This window comes from Bombus fervidus, chromosome 2 (genome assembly GCF_041682495.2).
Source record: "Bombus fervidus isolate BK054 chromosome 2, iyBomFerv1, whole genome shotgun sequence".
Lineage (NCBI taxonomy): Eukaryota > Metazoa > Arthropoda > Insecta > Hymenoptera > Apidae > Bombus > Bombus fervidus.
This window is the reverse complement of record NC_091518.1, coordinates 8941507-8957947: the sequence shown is the minus strand read 5'-3', so window position 1 is coordinate 8957947 and position 16441 is coordinate 8941507. Positions and strand designations below refer to the sequence as shown.

The window sequence follows — 16441 nt, the reverse complement described above, 5'->3', positions numbered from 1 at the left end:
CTTTAACTGGAACATTAGTATTCGTCGCTTCTATCGATTATAAGGGCTCGCGATATAAATTTATTTTCGGAATTGCGGAATTTTCGGAATAATGAAACGCCCGAAATATTAAACACGTAATACAAATATATTGAATACGTAATTTCAGCTTTCTGTATTTCCTTTTGTTAGCAGAATCGTCGTGTAAAGTTTCAAGTTGAATGGTTCGATTGGCTTTATCGAAACAAGTTGCTAGAAAGCAGTATTACATAATTTAACGAAATTAATAATTTTGGAAGCAACACTCAGCAGGAGTGACATTTCTTTGAATATTTTTCTTAACGCCTATCGAAAGCGCGCCGTATAAATTAGAACTGAAGTTGTTGAAAAGTCCTTAAACTAATAAGCAAATGAAAATGATACCCGTCGTTACAAACATCGAGTTTTTGAATTTCTTGAATTAAAATCCATACGATTTAAGTGTGTGCCACTGTACTGGTAAATATACGTGTCTACGAAAGTTGCTAATTCTTTCTTTGAGAAATTTAAATTAATCGACCACTAGACCGCCGATACTTCGCAAATTGATATTTCTGTGATCATAATCGAAGAGCTAGAGTTAATTGTAAGTAATAATAATAAAATGCTAGTTTTGTAAAAAGAAATCGTTTAATCGGTCCAAATCTAAGCGTTTGGCGTCAAATATAGGTCAATTATCGTACGATGCTGAAACTGGGAATTTTCATCCATGAAAAATACATTTTCCAAATTTTACGCCTATCTATGATGGTGGAAGCTGCGTTGATTTATCGATATTTAAATTCAAATTTAAGTTCTTGATGAGGCAATGTTGCACAGGGGGCAAGTATCTTATAGAAAGAAACAAATATAGGAAGAATAATTATCGTCCTTTTCACATTGTCCTGAAACAAGATCGAGATATAAAAACCTGCGGGACTACGATAGAATCAAACTATTTACAGACTACTATCTCGATTATATGAACAAAAAGTGAAAAATTGAAGAACTCATGAATATCGTATGTAGAAATTACAAAATAGATATCGACAGCAAACACATAGATGAATATTATTATTAATAGTATTATGAATATTATTATGATGAGTAATCGACTGTTTAAATATTTGTCATCTCTGTGAAAGGTAGTAGTAAGCTTGCATCTTCTGACAAACTTACATTCCCAGTTTTCAGACAAAATTTCCATACATTTCGTGCGACACGCGTAAGACATTCGTGAAAAATAGCTATACGCGTTGGAGTACTTTGGCGTGCTATAATAAACAAATACGAGTAGCATTTGCTTTGCACGCAGGAAAATAAAAGAGAATGCGCAGAAACGAAATGAATGTAAGATCGTAATATTGGTAAAATATATATTTGCATCGCTTTTTTTCTTCTTTTTTCACGTTATATTGGATACATTGGATATTAATACCTATAATATATTGGATGTATCTCTAACGATCGGCATTTCTTATTAGTTGCAGGGTCAATACTTCTCGCAATCACTCTCAACAATTTGTATTCTAGTAACATAGAATGTACATTCCCGCCATCCTTTTCAGATTTCAACTTTTCTCTCCGCTTATATATACTCTTAGCATAATAATATTATGCGAATATAGATAGTATGCTGGATATTGTATTACGTTACGCGATACTTTTACCGTTTCGTCATATTTTGACAATGAACAATGGAATGAACAAGACGTGTACCGATTTACCGATCAACGATATGTTTAGTAGATCCAAGACGAATTTCTCTTCCGAATAACCGTGTATTATTACCTTGGTGTAGAATTTAGAAAAATTATCCTCTTTATCTCGTCTACGATTTTTCTTCGACTACTTTCTGTCGCGTTAATAAGAAAATAGAAAAAATATTTTTAGTAGGAAAAATTGACGATATATTTCTCTTTTTTAAAAATACTGAGACTGATTGATAGGTTTGTGAATAAGGTCGATCGATAAACTTTCACTACTGTATATGTCCTATTTAATAGAATGCTGTAAAAATTATTTAAAGAACGTCGCGGCACCTACTACGTACAAGTACAGGTATTTTCAATTTTTCACGAAGGATACATATTTACGAAGAAATAAGACAAATAAATTATTTCTTAATTATACAAGTATAGATGAATCGTATACGAAACGTGACAGCTAATACTTAACGCGCTATGATCTAACAAAAATGTGAATGAAACTACATGTTACTCGACCTAAGAAATCTGCTTTATCCAACGACTGTCTTCAGTTTCTAGCGACGAATTTACGTGTTCAATGTTGTTAGACTGTTTAGAGAATTTTCGAAGAGAAAGCACGATGTAGATATTCCTCTCTTTAGCGGAATTTTCAAAAAAATTCCGTCAATTTAATTCGATTAATTTTTGCGTTTTATTAATTGGTACCTACCGATCCATTGAAATTCTTCCGTTATCTCTTCAGGTTTCGTTCTATCAGAATTTACAGCATAATTTATCGTATCATCGAAATACGTTTCTCAAAATTGGTTTTCCAACGTACATACGTACGTATATATACAACGTATATACTATATACGTATTATATACTATATATTTAGGTATATACGTACGTTCGATACACGATGCAAGCTTCCAAAAAGAATCGGTAAATGGTAAATGACGTTAGACATGTCGGAATACTGTTGTCCAATTCGTTTACGATTAAATAGGAAACGATACGGACTATCTATCTTAGATTAAACGTTGTTCCTACAACGATTGATATATCGTTTAAATCGGGATCAATCGGTTAATCTGAGAATGATCTCAAACATACTGATAGAAATTTCCTAAAACAGACATATCTTTCCGCTATATTTCATTCGATACTGCTGAACTGGTTATATACATAAAATAAAAACAAGTCTTTCCGTTTAATACGATGAATATGTATGTCTAATTATAATTGTTATTGCCGAGGATCACAGCAGTGGTCCGATATTAGTCTTCGGATTCTTCCGCATCTAAGATAGTTTTGAAACAGAATGGCTGAAAAGGATAACCCTGGCCATCGTAGAATTTGCTCATAAATTCTACCCTGAAAAAAGAAAATTATTACTATTATTATTATTGGTATTATCGTCCTGCATACACGTAATGTTTGTACAAAACATTCTGAGATTTCACTAGGACGCGCGGCACATTCGTAAAAGTTTTCTATAGTAAGTGCACAAATGATTGAGAAAATATATTATATCTGTTCGAGACATTTACGTTGCTCAAAAGGATGAGAAAGGAAGACACAAGTGGCGATCGTGAAAAACAGCTAGCTGGTTAAAATCATTACTCAGCTAGCAGAGTCGCAGTTGCCTGGTCCCTATTCCTCTGGCTCCTACTAATTAGTTCCTATTCCGATTAATTCAAGCGATAATTATTCAAAACGACTAAAATGGATGAAAAGATAAAGGACGAATCGCGTTTCAAAGTTAGTAAGATGACGATATAGATATTGCTTTCCATCGTTATTTTTTCGTCCTTCTACTACTACTACTGTTAGAATTTAATCTTGAAGTTAAGAATAATAATCTGTGACACAATGTTTGTGTTGAAATAATATTCAGTGATGTTTATTAAATAGAACTACAGAACCAAATATATATAAGCGAGTGATATAATTAACAACGTATGGAGATTGTTGATTGTTGGTCAGTTACTCTCAGACTAGACTTCTTAGGTAATGACCCATGATCCCTTAAATACTTTGAACCCCACTCTATATACAGTAATGAGTATGACCTGTGTAAGTGTCCTGTTCAAATGCCTGTGTGGGTGTCTGTGTAAGGGTATTTATGCCTATGCGTGAAATATCATTGTATTCCAACAACTACTATAACTCGCGTATCGTCGTTAGACAGACATCAGCTAAAAAATCGGAATCTTAGGAACGTTAACCAACGGTTATCGATTCATTGCTTTCTACGTACCAATGAAGCCGAAGGGTATGAAGGAAAGCCGATAGCCCTTCCATCATCACAAGGATGGCGACGGTGAAAGAAGCCCACGCAGCGAATGTCAAAAACAATATAATGCTTTGTACATAGTTATCCTCGATAGCACCCAAACCTTTGCGTAACACCATATTCCACAACACTTCGGAAAGTTGTCAATGGGCCAACGACAAAGCCCATAAACGTAGATAAGAGGCAGTGTGAGATATCGTTGAGAGAACATATTCTATAGTATGAATAAACTGGTGTCTCATCACTTCACCGATTGTTTCCGATTCGTGAGCATCGGTGGCTTGACTAACAGCCGCATTATTTTGTAAACCTTCGGTTTGCAATTCGATGTCTTGAGATGGAGTTCCATTGCTCTGAAATTGAAAAGCGATCGCAAGTGAAAACTTTATACAAAACGAGTGAAAATTGTAGTCTTAAAGATACCATTTATTTATCTTTATCATTACCCTTTTACCAAATTATTTATAAGAAAAGTACACGTATGTATATGTATATGTATGAGTACAAGCATACGGATGTATGCACAAGGTTGAAAAATATTGGCAACTTTTAAACAAAGCGATTTCGATATAGCACTTTATAAATATCCATTTAATCCAGCAGCTAATGTAAAAACGGTTAACCAAGTCACCTATTACGTTGTAATTCGATTACGCGTTCTTTCTCCTTAACCAGTCAACTGCGTTTGACGAATATACACGTCGAACGAAAGCTTTATCTTGCAGCGTTTGATGAGTATACTCGTCGAACGAGAGCTTTATCTCGCAACGTTTGACGAGTATACTCGTCGTCGCTTGTATTTATTTGCGATCCAGCCCCGTGAGAAATTTCTAAAACTAAATTCCGCAGTTAACTGGTTAATTTGTCGACTCAGTTTCTGAGGAAACGATGGAAGGTAGAAAAACCGATTCGTTCTGCCGATCGACTGTAGATAATTCCAACGTGTCGATACATGATCATTGTAACGGAGATAATCGTACGAGAATTATATTTGCTCACCATGACTCGCCCGTCTTGTCTCTGGTTCTGGAATAAGAAGAGAAGAGGCTTGCCAAGAAGCATTACAGGCACACAAAACAGAGCGAGTATCACGCAAACCTTCTGAAGAATAGACTGACCCGGGAACATGAACTCCGAACAACCAAGCGGCACGGTAGCGTGACCCTGCAGTATCATATTAATAAACGTAATCAAAACCGATGGTGCGCACGAAGGACTGTATCTATGGTCTGTAAAAAAAAGCAATATCTGATTAATTTTACGATTGAATGGAAAATCAGATAGCAATGATAACAAGTATGATACGGTATAATACGTTACCTGTTGCAGCCGGATCATATAAAACCCATTTAACGAACATCAAAACTACCAGATAGAAAAATAATAAAACAAGGAAAAGTAACTATGGAAAGAATTCTAGGAATAAGCTCGAGTATCTCTTGAAATGCCTGTTGGGGAAACGCAGAAACACATGTAATTAATAAGGTATTTCGTGAACGTGAAAACTACTTACTAGTTACCATAGCGTATAATGTACAAAGATACTGTAAAATTTCGTTTCTATGTAAAATTTATTACACAGGCTGTTTCGTTCATCTTGCATCGCTTAACATACGTAGATAGGATTATTGTTAATCGGAGATGGCTGATTTCAATGACCTTGAAATACAGAACGATCGTCAAGCTCGATATCTGGGATAATATTTTCCTACGTATACATGCCGCTTAGCTATAGTTTTTTCTAGGTAGATATTTAATTTCTTACAAAACGCCTGTTCGTGTGACGTTTGTGTCGGATTTGGATTTGGTTGGCCGTAGCCCGAGAGAAGGGCAGGCCAATGGCAGATGGCTGTCACGATGCTGCGCGGCGTCGCGACGGCAGATCGCGATGGGGGTGTGCCGTGATACTTGTTACTATAGTCCCAAGTCCTACATCCCACAGCGGGCTAGCGTCGATACGACACAAGGTATATGCGTATTATTACGAGTTTCTTTTCAGAGATCCACCGACACGACGCGACGCGTTCAAGTTTTAACGAACCGGTAAGAATCCGCCGCTACCTGACATACTTGTCCTACGTTTCTTATACTTTACGATATTTTCGAACCAGTTACCGAAGAACCAGTCCAGTGCGTTCAACGCGTATACACGGGTCAATCTAAATGCATCTCGATGCGGTTGACGTATATACTCGTCGTGTATAAAATCAAGCGGGAAATAAACAATTACCATTTACTATAAAGATTCAAAATTTTAGTAAAAAGTAATATAAACTATATTTAGTGGCAATGTTTCCTTTATACTTCCAGCAAACCTGTTATGTATTTTATGAAAAAAAGGTTCGATTATTTGATTATTCTCTTTGGCGCGTATATCAACCGATTCGAATCATCCATGATTTTCAATAAAATTTCAAAATGTTTCCTATAGCTCGCATAATATGTTTGTGATCACCATATGTTAAGCGATTTTAATCCAAGATAATCGAAACACCCTATGTCTATATATATACCTATAAATACAGATTAAGGAACAATATCTAGCATGTATGGACCACTTCGATTTTCAGCTATGTGTAATATCTACATGGTTTCGTTTCTGTTTTCTCCAAACTTTATTAGAATATTTTACAAATATACACGTACGTGTAAGTAACAAAAAAAAAAAAAAAGAAAAAGACAGAAGATGTTATTTAAACGTGGCTCTTTCAAGATTCGTTAATGTAAGGAAAAGCGAAAGGCTGACGCTTTTTGTGGAAATGAAAAACAGAAACCTATACCTATCTATTGTAATACATGAATGCGCGTGATTATTAGGAAGACAATTGGATAAACTAATTAAAATTTCACAACTTATTTTCCTTTGAAATAACACTGGTCCAATTGCTATCCGATTTCGAGATTTTCAGTTCTCCGAGTTACTTTTACGAGTTTTGCTTTTACGAGGTGCATAGCATTTTAACACTTATACATATGTGTACACATATATACACGTACATGTATATATGCAGCGCGTTTCACGTAAAATTCCCTGTTAATATTATTCATTTTTCATCGCCTCTTTTGAACTATTCCGAGACATTCCATAAGCTGAAAAGCAAAATGATCGTTTCGTATTCCCATCAGTGTGCCCTACATTGCTGCAAATATACGTACGTAGACATTGATTTGAAATAATTTCCGACTATCGTAAATAGAAGCTTCCTTTTTTAAGAGCTACGATAAAATCTTCGAAAGAAATTATTTCCAACTCGATGTAGCGATCGATCGAATTATTTCTTTTGTTCTTCTCTAACTATCTCTGTGTTCGTTAGATATTTTCGTACTTATAGGTAAATACGCTAAATAAAAGATATAAAAAAGACTCGTTTGAACGAACAAAAAAAAAAAAAAAAAGAAAGGAAAGAAAAATAAATAAAAAACGATGATACGTTGAAATCGAAATCGTAACCGGAACCATCGTTGTATCAACTTACATAATATTAGGGATACTCATGAACACGCCAAAGATCATGTGCACGACACCGAAGATGATCGACAGCTTCATTTTGTACGAATTCAGAAATATTATCTTATTATCGGCTAATACTCAAACAGGATCCATACCCAATGGATAAGGCATTTGCACGTAGTTACTGGTAGCTAGATTCAACTCAATCATATCATCTTGCTTGATTGTATCTTCATACGATATGTGCCAACTAGATTCGAATATGTTAAATGACTTTGAGAACACGTCATTGTAGATGATGCCAGTGTAAATGGAAAACAAACCCATAAGAAGGATAATATAACGTCCGGCGAAAAATATATTCCAAATTTCGGACGCTGACTTTTGCGCCATAAACTTCTTCTCCAACGCGATCATATATACAGCGAACAGGCTCAAAATTATACCTAAAAAAAAAAAGAAGAAAAAGGAAAAAGGTCGTCGCTTTCCATATTCCTATCTACACACGTACATTCGTACGTTATAAGAAATATACGGTGCGTTTCGTGACTATATAAAACCAGTTTAAAATTTCCTACTTTTTACGATGTTCATCTTTATTTCAATTTCGCATCTAATTAGAAACGTGCAACGTAGAAGGCGCGCACGATCGAACTTACGTTCGACATTCAAGCGAAAGCTCCATGTTCAAGCTACGCTCACCGCGCAAACTGAATTTACGTAGAAATAAAATCAATAGAGTGGTCAGATTTGAAGTCGTTCGAGTCGAAGCAATCGTTACGATCGATTCTGCTACGTACGTAAAAATAAGCCGAAGATAGAGAAAAACGTTCGATCGATGTACGTGTAACGCTTCGTTTGCGAGAAAATGACATTTGGACGATAATATCGAGCGAGCAGATACGTCGATTCTCCACTAAACACGCGCGAATCACGATCTTCTTTTTCTTCGTGATTTGCCATGGTATTCCCGAAAAACGACACGTTAAACGAGAAAGCTCTATATCTTCTACACTTTTCATTTAATACGATACAAATTATACGCCGTAGCTTTATTTAGTAATTCTTAAGATCTGATTTATCAGTGTAAAAGTTGTTGAAAACGTTGGTTCTTGAAATGCTCTGCGAATTCAATTTTCGTGCACGCTTTCCAAAAACGTATTTTCCAGTCTTGCAGTTCTTCGAACGTCAAAATAATCCTCACTTTTAATCCAAGACTCGCGTTGCCTTTCAGAAATTAACCTCTGAATTAGTACGTACGTTTCTACATAAACGGATGAAGCAAACAATGGTTCGTATAGAGATCCGACCACGACACAGCCAAGTGCGTGCTCGGTGGAAATTCAAAGTCGATTTTTTCGAAAACGAAGTCCCTTAAATGAAAACAACTTATTGCATATTTTCGACTTATTTTCTCATGCACGATCATCATGTAAAACAGCCTGTATCTTCGACTTATTTTTTCACGTACAATCGCGCCATCTACCAACTGCCAACTGTATCATTGTTTTATTAGGACACCGTGTATTACTCTTGACACTAGTCAGTGTCGAGACGTAAAACGTTTATTTACCGTGTCCACAATCGCCGAACATGACGCTAAATAGGAAAGGGAAAGTGATAATCGTATAAAGAGCTGGATTAGCTTTGCGATACGATGCTACGCCGTAAGCGTCGATCAAATTTTGAAAACCTCTGGTGAATTTGTTGGTCCTGTTAAACGTCGGAGGATCTTCGTTCTTGTAGATAACATTAAGGAACGATGGTATCGTACTACCACAGAGACGCTTAAGAAAGTCAAATTTCAATGCAGTTTTTATTATATGCTTGTAATATATAATATATATATATCATAACTTGATATATAATATTATAATATAATTTGATTATAGTATAAACGGGAAAGCATATTTTCAGTTGAACGAGCCAGCAAAATATCACGAGGCGTGAAAGAAGAATATTTGAATATTATAGAATTTCTTCGAATATTGAAAAACACGAAAATTCGAAGAAAATCGCAGCGATGTTGAAGGAAGGACACGAAATATACCGCGTCTCGAAGGTATCCGGATATAATTTACGAGACATAATTTACAAGAAAATTTATCATCGTTATCAAATGCTCTAAATAACCATATTTCATTTCCTTATTATTCGACACAACGATGTATAGAACGACGTGTACGATAACAGGAGAAAATTAATTTTTAAAAGCTATTTTTTATAGTCAGAAATATGGTATAGAACTGTAGCTTGTTGCTGGAAGTTTTACTCCTATTCGAATTGTTTCGTTCTTGAAACGTATTGTAAAACTTGTATACGTAATATAATTTGAAAAAACCAACCGATCCTTCCGTGAGACAGTCTCGGACAATGGTGAGGTCCGCAACAGGTACCCAACATTCTTCTATAAGGCACTTTTTTGTTACGTCCACGTTGAACAGATTCATTGTATGATAAATGGCCTTCATCTTTCGAACCATAATCGTCCAAGCAACTCCTTGGCAACGTTATGTAACACGCGTTGACGATGATCTTGCGTTTGATTTAAAATCTGAATGATACGAAAAAGAAACGAAGATATCGACGATAAAAGATTCGACGATCCATTCCATATAATATAACCAACAAATTCCGGGTTTTTATATATTCGTCGTACACTTTCATCAGAAACGACTCGACAGTTATTCAAACGCGCGTAAACTCGATTTTGTTCGTACTGAAAATTATTGATCATATAAAATACCTGGACAAGCAGTATCTCTTCGGAAAAATATTTTTGTACATTTATGAGATATACGTAACATTAACGAAAAATATCTTACAAAAAGCCTGGAGAAAAGTGTAAATGACTTCCTTACATTTTACATTTTCTATCGCGCGTGAAAGTATTTCAAAACATAGAGTTATACATTTTTCGGCTGTTAATCTCCTACGATAGCGTCTACGGTCTATTTTAGCAGTTATTAATTAAATCAATATTTTTCGCACGTACTGTAATATTCGTAACAGAAGATGGAAATACCTGGATACTTCGACGAATCGAAACATTTTCATCTTGGAACAAAAAAACGTTTAAAAGCAAAAGGGAATCAATTTACTACTGTAGTTACTTTGCTAGCGAATTACATAATCCGCGTTAACCAGTTAGCTGTTTCTGACGAGTATACTCGTCATGAAGAAATGGCAATACTTTGTGTTATGAAGAGCACTGTCGGTAATAAAATTAAGAAATAAAACCGGTGATTTCGTTACAACTTAATTCCATATTATAACAGCCACACGTACTCCATGTTTGACGAGTATACTCGTCATCACTTACCTTTTGCGATATACTTTAGGTACATATCAGGTAGGTAGTATCACACATCATTATTATTAAACTCGACTATCATCATACTGTAAAAATTTGAAACAAATCCTAAAATATAGATATATAGCAATTACGTTCCAATTATTTAATAGAAATATGCATTAGGCTGATAAAACCTCGATATTCAATGGAACCATATTTAACACTTGTTTATATATATTACATATATGCTTGAGATTATATGGTTATTCATGTGATATACTAACTTTTTACTAGACACATGTTTGCAATGAATATCTTGTTGTAATTTCTCCGCACATTTTCAGATTCAGTTTCAAATTTTACCAATACGACGATGATGATGATAGCCGTCACGACAGTCGTTGTAACAGACGTTATAATGGAAATGAAATGCAAAATATTTTGTCGTAATACGTACGATATGGACATAATGGCTTTGTAACCGCTTTCGCGATATATATAAATGCACCGCGTAATAAGGTGGTATTTCTTAAAAAGAGCATGAAAAATCGTCGAGTTCTACAATATCTACATATTCTCTTCTGTCACGCATTATCCTTTGCAGATGGATCGAGCAACTTATCTTCTGTTTCCAAATTTCTTCCCCTCTTATCGAAAAATTCGGCATTTTCAGATTGCTCGAACGAAGGAAAAAAAGATTTTCACAGGACATCGAGACGATTAGCATTCAAATATTTAAGAGGACGTTAAACGTTTGTCGAATAGTCCGAAATATCATAAACCTGAAGGAAACTGTAATAATTTTTATCGTGGCTTGTCACGGAAGAAATCTGTAATCTGATGCATAAACCGATAAACTGACTACTACTCGTAACGTTTCTTTCGTCCCCCTTTTTATCGTTAAACGATACGATTATGAACGCTATTTGTCCAAATGAATTATTGTCGCAAGTATCGTTTCGGCAAGACTTCGCGAGATGTAACAAAGGACAGTACAAATCACACTCGACTGGACTCGATACTCTCATTATTACAGCGTTTATTAGGCTGCACGATTTTTAATTTGCAGAGAAAAGTACTTTTCCGAAGTTGTCTAGAACTAAACAATTTAAAACAACACCGTTTATACTTATAATACAACTTATAATCGAAGAGCAAAAGACGTAATTTATAGAAAAGTGATTTGAAAACTTTAGAATTTTTCAATGCTATGGGTGTTTGCCAAGCAAATCTATTCAAATAAAATTTTCTTTTCGATTTCTTTTTCACACATTAAGTTTTTCTCATTGACCTGAATATTTCGAAAATATCAAATTTCATAAGATTAGTTAGGCTCAGCAGATTGCTCTTACAAGCGTAAGCGTTGGGTTTGAAAACTGTTTAAACACCTTAAAAGTGAGTCTTTAATGTTTTTATGTGAAATTTTAATGTGAAAGTGAAATCGAGAGAGAAATTTTGTTTGAATTTATTCTCTCATTCTCAAATAATACACAGGAGCACCTTGCGCCCCGCTGCCTAGGCTGATCTCCTTTCGCTCGTGCAAGGTGGGTTGCTAGTGTGCAGGGGTATTTTGTCCGATCTTTAATTGTCAATAACTCAATAAACAAAAAATAAATCAATAAACAAAGCCGATAACGCAATTTCTTTATTCTTGATTCTCGTCTTATTTCCACTGCAAGAATCATCCCTTAAATTTTCTGGCACCTGTAGCTGAACACACTATATATATGTGTGTGTTATGCCGTAGGAACTTGTGTAATTGGTACTAAAATTCTCAGTTTAGGTACGAATTAGTAAGTTTCAAAATTCGAAAATCAACGAATCACGATTCGAGTCACGTCGTTCGCACATAATCTTCGATTACCGTTCTATATAAAAGAAGACGTCATAAAAAGAAGGACGTTGAAGAGAGGTTGTTTTTTTAAATATCCCGGACATATAGCAGATGTACGTGAACTGTGGATATTCACGCAAATTTGTACTACATATCGTCCAAAGGCGACTAAAGAAATAGAAGTTAAGCAGAGTATAAACAAGCAGTATAAACAAGTGTTACTTTACTTTTGAAATGTTATATTACGTTCTGTGCAGTTTTGCATGTTTCCCATAAACTTTATTTATGGAAAATAATGGCAATAAATATCGCAATTTTCCATAAATGGATAAGAATCCGCGCAGTCTATGTTAATTACTTGTTATTAAATTGGAAAACATACTCGAGACGTCCCTGACTTGATGCGCTTGGATTCTGTGGTTCCTCGTTAATTAGCGTCCTGGTGATAGAGTCATTGGCCTCTTCCTGTTGATATAGAAGATACGAATCTTGATTCTTCTACAGAATGGTAACATCGATTACACGAAGGAGGACGACGCTATGAGCAAAAGCTGCTGTGAACTACTTTAGCTACCTCCGTGAAAAATACTTGAGTCTTCTCGAGCACGTGTCGCAATTCCGTCAACTCGAGGTAGTTACTCTTCAGGTTCACCGCGTTTTGGCTCATCTCTAAAATGTCGTTCTCCGTTTCCTCGAGATGGGCCTGCAACCAAATAAAATACCTTTATTCTTTACCCTTTCGTTCTATCGTTCCAATACGATGGATGAAACGAAGAGTAGAGGACGAACAAACGATTGGAGAAATAATTATTCGTTTATCGTCGCGATTTCTCGCATTTTCTCTATCGAATACAAAAAATACACGCACGTATACTTTCAACTTCTTACAGGACGTAGGTATTAACTTTACAGCTACCGATCTGTAGTTCAGTCTAATCTACGTTTTTCTACCACATCAAATTAACCAGTTAGCTGTTTTCGACGAGTATACTCGTCATGAAGAAATGGTAATATTTTGTATTATGACGAGCTCTGTCGGTAATAGAATTAAAAAGTAAAATAGTCATTTCGTTTATTTATGACACATTCTTATAGTATACAGATTATTTAGTAAAAATAATTGAAATTAATATGAACATATTTGTGTCAAAAACAAACGATTTAAACAATTTAATGAAAGTAACTTTACGAAACCGTATTTCCACTTGCTGTTGGCTAATTCTTTCAGCCCCTTGCCCTCTGTATGCGCGTGTTCGCGACAAACGAATACATTTTACTTCGCACATATATTTTTTCTACCTATCTATCTATTTTATTTTTGTATATATTTTAGATTGGTTAGAAATTTTTGCCGATATTATCATACCTATAATGTTTCGTTACGATGCTAACGGAATTGTTTTTCAATATATAAAATTGATACGAACGATTAAAAGATCGAATACGATAAGAAGCTAAGAGAGAGAGAGAGGATAATCGTGAGGAAATTAATTAAGTCATTATCGTTAGGAAGGAAATAGAAATCTTACCTCGAAATCTATGATCATACGAGGATTCGGTGCTCGTGGTAGTTGGGTGAGGTTATCAGCAATCGGTACTCCGTCCTTTCTCACTTAAGCTTCGATGTACCAAAGTTTCCGTTCCATCTCGTCGCATCGACGCACTTTGTTCACGAATTTTCGTTGAAAATAATTCACATCGCTATTGAGCTGTGAACGAATCAAGAGCGAAGAGAGTAAGCAAGAAGATTGTTAATTTTGAACGCGTTGTCTAATTGAGCTGTTCGCTCGATCCCTATGCTCATTGCATGTACGAAGGTTCGTTTCATTTTAAGTTCGAATTGCAAGTTTTCTCGAGCAAGTGGCTGTTTCCAGTCAATGGGAAAGAAACTCAATTCAAAGACATCAAAGATATCGATGAAAGGTCGTTTACCAACTCGGAACGTATAAAACAATACCGATTGCGAGCCACCATTGCGTTGCGTTCATACGACACTTCCGGTTAAGCTAAGTTTCGAAGAAATCATTAACCAGTTAACTCGGGAATTTAGTTTTAGAAATCTCTCGTGGGGTTAAGTCACGAAGTGCGTAAATAAATACAGATGACGACGAGTATACTTGTCAAACGCAGCGAAATAAATCTTTTGTTCGACGTGTATACTCGTCAAACGTAGTTAACTGGTTAAACGAGATGTAATGTAGCCGACGCCTTCCTGACTTCTGTATAATCTTCTCTTCCACTATAATTAATTATCTGTACTCGCAAAAAAGCTATCGATATAGAAGACATAGGAGGTGGAAGCGATACAGCAAGGTCGTAAGATCGAACAGTAGTTAAAATCCTCGAGTTTCCGGCCACGTAAGTACGAAAGTATTTGTATTACATGTACTATGGGAAACATTTTCAACTTTCGTTCACATGGTAATGGAACACCACTGTGCCAAGATTATCTTGTATACGGAAAGTCATCGTCTAGTCGATCGGTCGACCACGTTTTGCGGGACCTCCTGTATACTGCAAACATATGCGGTTGCTCGTATTACACGTCGACGACAAAAAACTTAAGTCGTTTAGTCGAATTTTAAAAATTTTTAGAAAAGTTTAAAAAAATTCCGTTTTAAATGCTGTTCGAATATTAAAGCAATTGTGTAAGTGTACTTGTACTAACCTATGTATTACCTATAAATATAACCTATACATATATCTATATTTATAAATATAAATATAAATTTAACCTATATATATATATTGTATCTACTTATCTCGCAATTTTTATATACACGTGTATAATTTTCAAATTTTTTTCGATCTTTACCAAACGTAATCCATCAGAGTTCAAGTATATTTCATTCATATGAAACGTGTTATCACGCGTAATATCGCATATTCGTAAAAAATTTCTACGAGAGTCGAAATACTTTGGCGAGTCACTGCAAGTACTTAGGGGCTCGTTCAAGGTTAGGTAGAATATTAGCTCGGAACAAATTCTTTTTCCGTGGTATATTTAAAAATAAATACGTATTTATTTGCGTGTAAATACGAGCTTGTATTTTTCGTATCTCAATATCTCGAATTTCATTTTACTTTATAATCCCGTTCCGGTATGTAGCCGTGTAACGCTTCTACCTACGATATCAAAGAATTTAAAGAAAGATTACGCCGATAATTAAACTTACATCACGAAACTGCACCGTGCCCGTTTCCCCGAGTTCGGAAACGGAAAGATAGGCCGCCTCTGGTTGAATAAACAACTGGCAGAGGGCCATCTGCTCGCTCCTGAATAATACACCCATCCCAACAGCCAGTTATGTTTTGTCCTGCAATAACAAAAAAAAAAAAAAGATTTCCATTTTTCTAAAAGTATAAAAGGTAGAAAGAACGATTATCTTGCGTTAGGTTATACCAATGGCTATGTATAGAGAGTGTCTCACGTAAATAGGACGAACTACAACTCTGTGACGGTAGATGATAGAAAAAAGATTTCGTTCGGCAAAATTACATAGTTCTGAGTAATACACGATCCCAAATGGTATTTTTGTAGTTATTCTCGAAGTGACGCTATTTTCAAGATTTTTATTTGTCAATTTTTGTCGATACGTAACGTCGATCGATGAGCTTCTTTTTGATTTTCTATTTCTAACTTCTCTACAAAAGGACCGGATTGCTACTTTAGCCGGAAATACTTAATTTGAAAAATATTTCGATTTCATAATAGAGCGTACGAAAGCCAAGGAAAAGGTAAAAGTAATAGACCTGAAAGTGCCGTGTTGCAATTTCCGATATACAGTGTCATATAAAAAATGTAACGCGACCTTGACTCTTTATCGGAAATAATCTTTTGGACATTTTGCACGTTCGGTCGGCAGTTTCTTGCCG

The 16441-nt window shown here is 35.3% G+C and overlaps 1 pseudogene; it reads right to left on the bottom strand.

The window, feature by feature from the left end:
• Positions 1-1359: 1359 nt before the first annotated feature.
• On the bottom strand, positions 1360-15876 carry LOC139997944 (V-type proton ATPase 116 kDa subunit a 1-like; annotated as a pseudogene).
• Between the last annotated feature and the right edge of the window lie 565 nt (positions 15877-16441).